The sequence below is a fragment of the Delphinus delphis genome, chromosome 14, assembly GCF_949987515.2.
Source record: "Delphinus delphis chromosome 14, mDelDel1.2, whole genome shotgun sequence".
Taxonomy (NCBI): domain Eukaryota; kingdom Metazoa; phylum Chordata; class Mammalia; order Artiodactyla; family Delphinidae; genus Delphinus; species Delphinus delphis.
The window spans coordinates 42,441,338-42,454,681 of record NC_082696.1 but is presented as its reverse complement, the minus strand read 5'-3'; the positions used below and the strand labels follow the sequence as shown (position 1 = coordinate 42,454,681).

Sequence of the window (13,344 nt, the reverse complement as noted above, 5' to 3'; positions counted from 1 at the left end):
TTATTGTGTCTGGATATAAACAATTACATCACATGAAAATGTTTGGAAAAAATTATAGTCCACATGCAGTTGTCCTTAATGAGTATTTAACCTTGGCCCAAATTCTTCAAGTAATTTTATACTCGTCTCTCTTACCTCCATCTTCTAGAGATTCAGGTACTTTAAATTAATTTTAGCATCTGGATTCATATCCAGATGATTGCAAAAAAAAATAAAAACTATATGTCCTCCCAGATCAAACTATTTGGATTATCTGCTATTGACCATGTTTACACTTTCCTTCATTAGCATTAATAATTTAACTTGCTTTTATGAGGACAAGAAAAAAAAATCTGTCTCAGGGAAGGAAAGCCTGATCAAAATGATAAAGTCAGAATTAGGTGAGTGCTAACAGCATAGTTTTACTTGCACGAAGCATTTAATATTTCCTTTCTGATGATTGATTTCAACTGCTAAATCTTTTATGCATTTGGTTCTGTGAACTATTCCTTTATTTTGTTAAGTGTATTTTGCCATGTTATTCCCCAGTAGTAGATGTACATAACAACTAACTTTCTTATTTGTACAAAATTTAGTGAAGTAGAGGGGTAATGGTAATAGTAACCAACTGTTCCCCAGAGAGGAACCTATATTTTAATTAGGTTTCAGATAATTAGAAAATGGAACATAAAAATGTGGAAGTTACTTAACTGGAGATGTTTGGCAGCATTTATCCAATGTAGTGTACTCAACTGGAGTGATTATGCCTGACAGTGGACATTTGCTAATGTCTGGAGACATTTTTATTTGTCACAACTGGGGAAGGAGAGGCCAAGGATGCTGCTAAAAGTGCTGCAGTTCATCCGACAGCCTTCAAAACAATTATCTGGCCTCAACTGTCAGTCAGTGGTGCTGAGGCTCAGAATCTTTGGTCTAGTGTAGTTTATTTGAAGAGAGATGGTGAGGATGTTGCCTAAAATATGCTATATGGTAATTGTAAAAAAAAAAAAAAGTTTGTTTAGATTTAACTATAGATCATAGTTTAGAGGTGAAATGTTATATATGCATATTTTAATTATATGAAATGATATGTTAAGTTTTTTCCACTCATGAGTTCTATTTATTATTTTTACATTTATCTTTGGCATTTTGAGATACCTACCAATTTTCCAAAGCTTGTCAGCTTGTTGCCTGAATTTATTTGAGAGAAAGTAATGTTTTTTGAAAGACAGTAATGTTTTACACAGGTATGATATTATAAGAAGTCTCATGCTTCAAATTACTCATTGTATAAACAAACATCAAGTTAGCCATTTCTTTTATGCATCCTGTAGGTAGTTGATTTCCACATTATATAACCATTTATATTGTTCTTAAAAATTATCTTTAAAATGCTTGTTGTATATATGTCCCGTGCTTATTTTTGAGGTCTATCTCCAAGAATAATAACTAGATCATTGTTATATTTCTTTACCTCTTCCTTTTTTAGCCCTCTGAAAGTGACATTGATAGAAGTGGCTTCAGTCTAATGTGATTTTCCCAAATATTACCTGCAATTCAAATAAGTAATTGAGAGCGCTTCTTGTAAAGAGATTTTGCTTGGCCTGGACCTCAAAGAGGACTTTTCTGAGGGATAATTATAGAGGTATAAACCTGCTTATGTTCAGGTGTACATGGGATATATGTATATGTGAAAATAGTCCTGGTAAGTCTGTCATTAATTTTGGAGTGTGAGGTACAACAATATAGAGTCTTCAGGAGATTAATAGGAATGCATAAGAAATATCCAGGCAGATGATTTCATTACATATTAATTTATGAATTACTTGGAAGCTGAAGTTCATCTGTATGTAAATATGCAGAATATCAAATTTGCAAAATCAAACTTTATCAGTTATACTCTGAGATCCTCAACTTACCAGATGGAATATAAGACCAGCCACGATGCTCAGCGTATCAGTTGATTATACTTTTCATTATTTTAAAAGAAAGAAAAACATAGCTTCCCTACTGCTTACTCCTCTGCGCCCAGGGAAAGAAAAGCGAAGTTAACACAACCAGCATGTGTACATATTCTATTCGTGCAGTTAGAAGTAGGATTGTGATTGATTGCTGTGTCCAAGGGTAATCATTGCCAAATTCCCCTTTGTAGGTCCTATACCATATCCTATTATACTCCCACTTGCAGTGTATGAGATTGCCTATTTCTTTAGAGTCTGCCGCCATCAACTTTTAGATTTTTGCAATTTGATGGGTGAAAAAATGTTTTTTGTAGTTTTAATTTGCATTTTATGGTAGATTATGTTTGCAAAGATGGTGTAACAGTAGTTCCCATTCCACATGTTTTTTTTTTTTTCACATGCTTTTTTACTGTGTTACTTTGCCAGTTTTTCATAATGCGATAGAGTCTATTTCCCTGTTCCTTGAATCTGGGCTGGCCCTGTGACTGACTGTGATTAATAGTATGTGTCAGAAGTGACACTCAGCTTGCAAGGCTGCATCTTAAAGATCTTGCTTCTTCCTCCTTGTTCTTGGAGCACTGAGCCATCACATAATGAGGTATGTCTTGCTGGAGAGACCACATGGCGGGGGAGGGGGGAGGGGGAGGAGGAGGGAGAGAGACTTAAGAGGGGCTATAAATGGAAAGAGGTTTAGAAGACATCAATCAGTTACCTTGCGTAGACCTTATTTTAATCCAAACTTCTGTTTGTTATTTGTTTCAGGTTAAATTTATATGATAACTTGGAGAGAACTGACATTTTTATGATGTTGAATTGACCAAGAACAAGGAATATCATGCCATTTGTTCAAGTTTACTCTTGAACTTTTCAGTCTTTCAAGAGGGTTTTAAAATTTTATTCATGTAAGTGTTGCAAATTTCTAAGTTTACACTCAAGTATTTAATCTCGGTTTCTTTTTCTTTTGTATTGATTTTTGTATGTTGATTTTATATTCCAGTACCTCATTGAATTCTCATATTGTTTATATTAGTTTTACTTTTGTTTTTCTTAGGTTTTCTAGGTATTCTATCATCAGCAAATAGAGATAATTTTACATCTTCCTTTCCAATTCTTATGTATTTAACTGTTTTTTCTTTTCTAATTATGTTTACTAATACTCCAATGTAATAAGTGGTGGAGATAATGGGTAACCAAGCCTTAAACTTGACTTCAGTGAGAATGCCTGTACTGTTTCCCCTCTTATCAGATGCTGATTTGGAAGCTAAGCATATGTGTATATTTATATTTATACATATAAATTGTGATAAGGAAGTATTCATCATTTCCTATTTAAATACTTGATTAAATATTAAATCAAGAATTGATGCTAAATTTTGTTGAAGACTTTTTAGAATATATGGAGATGATTGTATGATTTTACTTCTTAGATCTTCTAATATGGTAAGTTATGCTAATGGTTTCCTAATATTAAATCTTCATTGTATTCCTGGAATAAACCACACGGAGATGTATTGTTCTTTTTTAAAAACTGAGCTTTTGGATTCTGTTTGCTGATATTTTAATTATAATTTTGCATTGATGTTCATAAATGAGATATGTCTGAAGTTTTCTTTCCTTTGCAGCGTAATTCAGGTTTTGGAATCAATGTTTTATTTTACAAGAATACATTGGAAGTTTCTCTTCTTTTAGAACAGTTTAATAGGGTTGGGATTATTTGATCTTTGAAGATTTGATAGAATTCCCCTCTGAAACCACCTAGACCTGGTACTTGTTTTGGGGTTAGTTCTTTGATAAGCTTTTAATTTCAGTTTATATTTTCTATCTCAGTAGAGGCCAAATTTGGTAAAATATATTTTCCTAGGGTACTATTCCAGTTTTCAAATTTATTTGTAAAGACATGTACTAAGTAATCTTTCAGTGTTTTCTTTTTTTTTAATATAGCCTTTGTTTCCAAGTTATTTTTCCCTTTTCATTTCTATGTTGTGTATTTTCTTTTTTTGATTAGTTATCTAGTGGCCTCATTTATTTTGTTGATTAATTTTTAAGAACCAGCTTTTTAATTTGTTAGTTCTATTATTTCATTTTGTTTCTAAACCATTATTTGTGCCTTACCTGTATTATTGCATTTCCTCTTTCAGTTTTCTCTGTTGCTATTTTTAAGCTTTTGAAGTGCATATTTAATGCAGTATATTTATTCTTTATTTTTCTTAGTATAAGTATATATATAAGCTCTAAATTTTCCACCAATCACTGATTTAGTTGTATCCTATACATCCTGTTTTTATTATACTTTTTAAAGAAATTTGGCAATTTTGGCTTCTCATTTTTTTTTTTTTTTTTTTTTTTTTTTTTTTTGCGGTACGCGGGCCTCTCACTGTTGTGGCCTCTTCCGTTGCGGAGCACAGGCTCCGGACACGCAGGCTTAGCGACCATGGCTCACGGGCCCAGCCGCTCCGCGGCACGTGGGATCCCCCCGGACCGGGGCACGAACCCACGTCCCCTGCATCGGCAGGCGGACTCTCAACCACTGCGCCACCAGGGAAGCCGTTGGCTTGTCTTTTTGTTCTTACCTAAGTTGTGTGTTTAATAAGTGGTTTTTAAAATTTTCCTGTTAAAATGACATTTTTGGCTTTAAAAACTTGTTTATTGGCTTCTAATTTTACCATATTGTGATCAAAGAAATATTGTTTGTATTTTCCTACTTTATACAACTTTTTGAGGTATTCTTTTTGACATAATAGTTTCCTCAACTGTTTCATGTTTCTTGAAAAGAAGATAGATTCTTTAATATCAGGGTACAGATTTTGATATATATTCATATATATAAGTATCTACCTTACTGAGTATGTTATTTAGGACTTTTATATACTTACGTATATTTATTTTTCTTTTGTCTTGGACTAATAATGATGTATTATTAATATGTGTGTCAATTTGTCCCTGCATCTTCTCACGTTTCTGCTTTATGAAGGTGGCCACTATGTTATTTGGTATAGAGATATTCAAAACTGCTATATTTTCATTATGAATTGTGAACGTAATGTTACAAAGGGTCCTTCTTTGTCTTTGTTCAATGCTTTGGGGCCTGAATTCATCTTGTTAGATCTGCTCACAGCCCTGCTTTACTTTTGTTTGCAATTGCCTAGTCTATTTTGCCTGTTTCTCTATTTTTAGCCTTGTTTTAGAGGTGTCTCTTGAATACAGCATAAGCTTGGATTTTGCTTTATTAAACTATGTGGGAAAAGATAAATGGTTATGTTAAACCTATTTATATTTATTGGTATAACTTACTTGGTGAGTCCATGCATTGCTGTGGAGACAGTCTGGCTAAGACTTCCAAATTCATGCTTCCTGAGTTTTCAGTAATGTGTATTATTTTTATAAATGAACACGTACATAGAGTAAACTTTTATATAAAAAAAGCCAGGGTTTTATATTTTATGTGTATGGTATATATTTTGTTTTACTTACATAGAATTTTTGTATAATGTTTTTTATTTCAGAATATTCTACGTGACTTTATTTTTCTTTGATTGACAGTGTTGACCTGAAATAAATAGACTCACAGATATTTCTCCAGGAAAGGTAGGTTTATTTGGGATCAGCAGAGAATTGCAATTCTGGGTCTGCACCCACAGCAAGCTTTGTTCAAGTTCCCGCCACAGCAAAGTAAGGAGGATGCTTTTACAGAGAGGAAAAGGAAGTTGGTAGGGCTGTAGTAAACAGAGAGTCCGTGGCTTTTCATTGGCTGAGTCCTTGTCAGGAAAGGAGTCTTCTTCCTGTTGGCTCTGCTATCATTTCAGAGCATGAGAGCTCCCCCTTCTGGTTGCCCAACTCTGTTCAATCGAGGTTTCTGTGTATTAATTGTTTTTTTACAACAGTTTAAAAAATCAAATGCGCTTGGTATTTTCATTGACATTTTCTTTTGTTCTTTTTTGTTGTACCGTCTCTCCCACCCCATAATAGTCATCTGCTCATAGTGGGTACTTGGTGAATACTAGGTACACAAATGACTGTCCCTAGGCAACTTTAATCCGTATTTGAGTGTGTCTACTGGAACCAAATCTGTGATCTAGAGACCATCAACACTGTGCGGCTCAACATGATCTAGCCATTCTGTTTTCAAGCAGAATTTAAAACACTACTGTTCACCATTTCCTTGAACCCAATTTCCCCTTAAGCCAAATGTGTCATTCTTATTTTACTGGGCACTTTTGTCTTTGGTATTCATATAAAATGTTGAGTAAATGGAAGTTTAAACAATACTATTTAGCCACAGATTATGATGGTGTTCTAAGTTGAATAATGGCCACCCAAAGATAGCAAGTCCTAAACCCTGGAATTTATAAACGTTACCTTAAAATTTGGAAAGAGGGTTTTGCAGATGTAATCAAATTAAGAATTTTGGGAAGAGGGGATTGCCCTGGATTATCTGGGTGGGCCCTAAATGCCGTCAAAGTAGCTTTAAAGGAGTGAGGCAAAGGGAGATAGCACAGACACAGAGGAAAGGACATGCGGATCAAGGAAGCAGTGTGATCATGGAGGCAGAGATTGGAGTGATGCTTTCCCAAGCCACGGAATGCCTAGAACCACCAGAGCCTGGAAGAGGCAAGGCATGCATTCTCCCCTAGATTCTTCAGAGGGAATGTGGCCCTGCGGACACCTTGATTCAGACTTCAGTCCTCCAGAACTGTGAGAGAAAAAATTTCTGTTGTTTTAAGTCAGCAAGTCTATAATATGTCACAACAGCCACAGAAAACTAATATAGATGGAAAAGTTACTAAAGCCGTATGAAAATGGCTATTGTAGGCCATAGCCTGGCTGTTGCTATTTGTCTATATAATCTCTAAATTGACTCAAACTATTGTGCCAGGAAGACAGAGTTTTTAAGGCTAACTGCTTAAAAGGCAGAGTGCATTTCAGGCTGAAGGAATGTGAATTTGGCTAAGTAAGGTATGTTTTGCCCTCAAAGATCATTGAGCTGACAACCACCTGGTAAAACCAAAATTTTTGAACAACTGGTTATAAGCGACAGTCTCATGTTGCTGTGTCTGACAATTCAAAGGTGTAGTGGACTGTCGGCATTTCTACGGCTGTCCACCTTCCAAACTTTCCCTTCTTTCTGGGATAATCCACCATGAGTCTCAGTGGAACACAGGATGCTGCCTCCAATGATAGTTAATGGTTAATTTGTCCCTCTCCTCTTCTTCTTGGAGCCAGGACTTGGTCATATGACCAGGGCTTAGTTAATTAAACATTCCAACTCAGGACCCTGAATCTTCAGTGACTGCCATATGCATAGGGACAGTTAGGCAGGATTCACAGCAGCAGGGGCAGCTGTTTCTGCTAAAAGCGCCCTGTTTCCTCACTTCAGCGCTGTCTTGGTGTTGGCTCCTAGTCCAAGTTTGGCCCCCTCCCCAGCATCCTACCAGTAATGTGAATTCCCAATATCCTTCCAGTAATTTCCTTTCTTTTTTTTTTTTTTTTTTTTTTGCGGTACGTGGGCCTCTCACTGTTGTGGCCTCTCCTGTTGCAGAGCACAGGCTCTGGACGCGCAGGCTCAGCGGCCATGGCTCACGGGCCCAGCCGCTCCGCGGCATGTGGGATCCTCCCGGACCGGGGCACGAACCCGTGTCCCCTGCATCAGCAGGCAGACTCTCAACCACTGCGCCACCAGGGAAGCCCTAATTTCCCTTTTTACTTGAGAGAACTGGTGTCAGTTTCTGCTACTTTTAGTTTGAAGGTTTCTAACAGATGTATTGGCTCTTCTTAATGTCTTAGTATCTATCTTACTATCTTACTATTTTCTTAAGAATTCAGGCTTCATTAATCCAATAGGATTTCTGACTCAAGAGAGAGTGAAAGTGAGCCTTGGACAGCCTTAAAATACTAGTGTTGATTATCTTTTCAAGACATACCAAATTGTATAAAGTAATCAAAACATCTAAGGAGGTCTTTGTGACAAGTTAGCTAGTGTTTTAGCATCCTTATTATCCCCAGGATAATTAGAATTCTGCTCGATACTTTAAGATGAAACTGATAAGTTTTTTTGTTAATTAATTATATGGCACGTATAGAAAAAATTATAAAATTTATTATTGATTACTTCATGCCAATCATTGTTTTATGCGTTTTATACGTTATCTTATTTAATCGTCATTAAAATATTTTGAGTCAGGTACCATTAAAATTCCTAGATAAGGAAATGGAGACACTGACAAAAGAAAAAAGAGGGGGCAGCTAGCTGATAGTTTTGTTACCCTCTAAACAGCTTCAACCGTCACTAGTAAGTCAAGTACAGTGAAGTCCAGACAATCCAGTCACTGCAAGACTTAACGCATCCTTTATTTGTGACTTAAGTGTGGCTCTCAAAACAGCACCACAGCAGCTGGCGTAGCAGATGTAGATTGAAGCCAGCTGCAGAATTGCACAAATGAATCTATAGTTTAATTTGATATATATGTATATATAAAATTGTATAATTGTATAACATATAAATATAATTTTTTTAAGGAACACCTTCCTCATCTAGAAAATCATTTGGGATTACTTAAGGCAATCTCAACTTCATAACTTAGCTGAAAACCATATGGAGAATCTTGATATAGAGGTAGAGACTAAAAATAACTTTTAAAGAAGTTAGTATGGCTTACATTTCATGATCAAGCTGGCAGAAATAGCTAACTTTTTAGGCTGTTCTCTTCTTGTTCCATACTTTGTCCCAGTGATATTTTACCTCTTTATCGTGGCACATCTCGTGCCTCCAAGTGGAAGTCTCCAATGGTGAGGGCCTGAATGACTCTGCTGGGGTTATATGTTTAGTGCCTGTTTTTCCTGTTGGCTAGGTTCCTCACCTCTTCTCCTTGTAATCTCATGACCTCTCCCTCTCCACGTGGTGTCTTCAAATTGCCTCTATATATGGTGTTTCCAGTAGAGTAGCCAGACTTCTGACATGGCAGCTCAGGGCTCCAAAGAGTACAAAAGCAAAAGCTGCCAGGGCTTCTGCCTTATTGTATTGGTTAAAGCAGGTCACTGGGCCAGCTCAGATTCAGGGGGAGGAGATTACAGAAGGACTACTTTGGGAGTCACCAAAGAAAGGGTGGAGCACATGGTGTAAAGGCAGCATTCCAGCCATGTTTGTGTCCAGCCATTATGTGCATGCACGTGCTGGACGTTTGATGAAAGATTTTTCTCCCTTCTCCTTGCATCACGTCAGATCCTTATTTCAACTACCTGTGCACAGATGCAAAAATAAGTACCTCACATCCCATATTTATCATGCTATTAGTATTTCTTTGTGTTAGGTCAGATTTGTAATAATTTTCGTCAGAGGTTAATGCAGAATTTAGAAAGCAAAGAATTGTGCCTTATTGTCAAAATAAAGATCAGATCAGAACAGAGTGAGAATAATTTTCTGAGAAAAAGAATAGGTACATCCTATTGGTTGATTTTTTTTTTAAACCAGCATTCTTAAGGTTTTTTTGTTTTTTTTTTTTTTGCGGTACGCGGGCCTCTCACTGTTGTGGCCTCTCCCCTTGCAGAGCACAGGCTCCGGACACGCAGGCTCAGCGGCCATGGCTCAGGGGCCCAGCCGCTCCGCGGCATGTGGGATCTTCCCGGACCGGAGCACGAACCCGTGTCCCCTGCATTGGCAGGCAGACTCTCAACCACTGCGCCACCAGGGAAGCCCTTAAGGTATAATTTATATAATACAATTTAAGGTATAATTAGCATAAATAAAATGCATAGATCTTAAGTGTTGTTTTACTGAGTTTTGACAATTTTATACACCTACCCAAAACGACATAAATCATTTCTGTCACCAGAGAAAGTGTTCTCATGCCCCTTTCCAGTCAGTTCTCTCTCACCTCCAGGAGCAGCTATTGTTATGATGTCTATTACCATAGATTCATTTTGCTGGTTCTTAAATTTCTTGTAATTTGTATAGATTATACAACCTGTTGTGTCTAGATTTATTTACTTACCATGGTGTTTTTGAAGTTCTTCTGTTTAGTTGAGTATATCAGTAGTTCCCTTTATTAAATAATGAGTAGTTTTCCATTCCAGATGTACCACATTTTGTTTATCCATGGTCCTGTTGATTGACTGACACTTTGGTTACTTCCAGTTTTTGGCTACTATAAATAAGGATGCTATAAACACTCTTGTGTCTCTCTCTCTCTCCCCCTCTCTTTCCCTCCCCCCATACATACTTGCTGAATCAAAGAGTAAATATATATTTAAGTTGTAATAAATTGCCAAACGGTTCTCTAAAGTGGTAGTAGGGAATTCCCTGGTGGCGCAGTTGTTAAGAATCCGCCTGCCAATGCAAGGGACACGGGTTCAAGCCCTGGTCTGGGAAGATCCCACATGCCACCAAGCAACTAAGCCCGTGTGCCAAAACTACCGACCCTGTGCTCTAGAGCCCGCGAGCCACAACTACTGAAGCCCGTGCGCCTAGAGCCCGTGCTCTGCAACAAGGGAAGCCACCTCAGTGAGAAGCCCGTGCACTGCAGCAAAGAGTAGCCCCCACTCGCTGCAACTAGAGAAAGTCCATGCAGCAATGAAGACCCAATGTGGCCATAAATAAATAAATAAATAAAAAGTGGTAGTAATGAAGAGCGTTTTAGTCACTTCCTATCATCACTAATGTTTGGTATTGCCAGTCTTTTGAGCATTCTAATGGATGTGAAATGGTGTCTCGTAGTTTTATTTTGCATTTCTCTTATGACTAAAGATGTTGGACACATTTTCATGCACTCATTGGCCATTCCTATACCTTCTCCTGTCAAGTGGCTTTAAGACATTTCCCACTTGTATAATTCTTTATATATTCTGATACCAGTACTTTGTCAGATCAATGTGTTAAGATTATTTTTATTCTCAGTCTATGGCTTGTGTATTCATTTTCCTAATGATATCTTTTGATGAGCAAAACTGTTTACTTGTGATTAAATTCAGGTTATCAATTTTGAAAATTTTACAGTTAGTCCTTTTTGTCTTATCTAAAAATATTTTAATGGTCCAAGGTCACAAAAGGTATTTTCCTATGTTTTTTAGTAGATATTCTATGGTTTTAGCTTTTATATTTAGGTCAACTTCCATTTGAACTGTAGTCAGAAAAGATACTTGTTATGATTTTAATCTTAAATTTTTAAGACTTGTCTTGTAGCCTAACATATGATCTCTCCTGGAGAATGTTTCATGCGGACTTGAAAAAAATTTGTCTTCTGTTGCCGTTCGATAGAATGTTCTGTCTGTGTATGTTAGACCTACTTGGTTTATATTATTGTTCAAGTCCACTGTTTCCTTATTGATTTTCTGACTAGATCATCTATCTGTTATTGAAAGTAGGGGTACAATTATTGTATTGCTGTCTATTTATTCCTTCAGTCCTATTAATATTTGCTTTATATATATTTTTGTTCTCCTATATTGGGGTGCACATATATTTACAATTGTTATATCCCCTTGATGAATTTACCCTGTTGTCGTTATATAGTGCCGTTATTTGTCTTTTTTGAGAGTTTATGACTTAAAGTCTATTTTGTCTGACATAAGTATAGTCATTTCTCTCTCTTTTGGTTATCATTTACATGGAATATCTTTTTCCATCCCTTCACTTTCAGCCTATGTGTGTCATTAAAGCTAACGTGACTCTCTTGTAGGCGCCAAATTGTTGGTCACTAGGGCAGGCCAGGTACTGGGGTCCACCATGACATTCACTTCATTCTGTCACTCTGCCATGCTGCCTGCGCTTCGGGTGGGGTGAAGGGTGTAATGTGAAACTGTCCTTCCTACCCTCTTCATTGCATCTTTTCTTGTTTCCGTGCTCCATCCAGGTGCTGTAATCTCTCACCTGGAATCCTTCACTCTTGTGAAGGTATTTTTGTGAGTGGTTGGTTGTTCAAATGGATGTTTCTGTGAGGGGACCAGTGGTGGAAACTCCTATCTCACCAGCTTGCTGACTTCAGTTCAAACTATTTTAAAACTAGACGAAATAAGGGCCGCTTTTTGATGCAGTAATCTTGTTGCTATCCATGGCTTGTTGTTATAAGTCCCATTTCTCAAAAAGAGTTGCAGCATCAGCAGATTTCAACGAAGTGGTTGTTAAGCATATTTGGCTCATGAAGGCTGATTCCCTTCCTAGTGATCTTTATCAAATTGAGAATAGAAGTCTTTGAATATGCTAGTCTTTGTGCAGTGAATATTCATGTTTTCTTTATTTCTCCCAGTGATGTTGTGTCAAAACGGCATTTGACAAATCAGTCAACTGAAACAAAATTCTGGGGTCACCTGAATGCCTATTTATTTCATTAGGGGTGGAGTCACATCCATTGTGTTCACTTTTCTTGTTTTATTTTCATAGCTAGATACATGATTTAAGGGCAATTTACGTGCAGAAATCACATTTCTCTTACATAGATTACGTGAAATAGGAAAAACCTAATTCTTCCATCAGAATATAGGAATCTATTAGACACATATACCCCTACTTCATAGGAGTGAAAAGCTTCCTTTTGGGTCTCCTGAAAATATTCAGGTACGGGGCTTCTGGAATGAAGAATTTGTTGTACTTCTGAGTTACTAGTTGACGTTTCTGCTATCGGCACTGTACATCTTCACGCAACACATCCTGTCTCTCCCTTTACATTGTTTACTAGGGTGCTCAGAACCAAATGGGTATTCTACTGAATATGAGTATCAATTCTGCTTTCACATTATAATTTTTAGACTTATTTTTCACTAAGTCCAATTTCCTCATTTACTTAGTTTTTAAAAAGCTTAACTGGCCATTTTTAGGTTGTCCTAAAAAAGTGGATCTCACCTTTGCCTATATTAAATCACAAAGTTTTGAGGATGGGGTGAGGATGTTACCCAGGCTCCATCAGGAAGGATAACCCAGGTCTTGCTGGCTCTTGCCCTTGCACTTCTTCTGTCCTCTGGGCTCTGACCTCTGTCCACCTGGTGACAGATACATGCTCTCTCTCCTTCCCCATGCACCTGAGCACAAGCTTCTCTGGCAGATGTTCTCCACCCCACCCCCTCCCCTATTCAGATCATCTCATGCAAATAAATATCACAGGCTTGCAAATGCACTACTTCATAAAAATTCCTGAAATCCTTTTAGCTCAACCCAGATCCACACTACAGATTTATTCAACCTAGGAAGCCAGGAAATGTACAGAGCACAGGGGAGTGACCAGACTTTCTCTATTATTTCCACCTCTGTTTTGTTTCTCTGCAGCCCCAGGGCTGCGTTCCCATTCCAGGTACTCCAAACATTTGTACTGCTCTCTTTTCTACAGTCAGTCAGGTCACAGCCAGGGTGCACCCGTGCTGGTGATACCCTCTCATGAAGGCTTCCTATCCATGATTTTCTTGCCTCTGATGGACATGCTAT

The 13,344-nt window shown here is 37.4% G+C and overlaps 1 long non-coding RNA gene across 1 annotated transcript; it reads left to right on the top strand.

Moving 5' to 3' along the window:
• Positions 1-32: 32 nt before the first annotated feature.
• On the top strand, positions 33-9,589 carry LOC132436963 (uncharacterized). The gene is made up of 4 exons (XR_009521939.1): positions 33-2,538; positions 2,703-2,842; positions 5,444-5,525; positions 9,482-9,589. It is a non-coding gene; the product is annotated as an uncharacterized lncRNA (long non-coding RNA).
• The last annotated feature ends 3,755 nt before the right edge of the window (positions 9,590-13,344 follow it).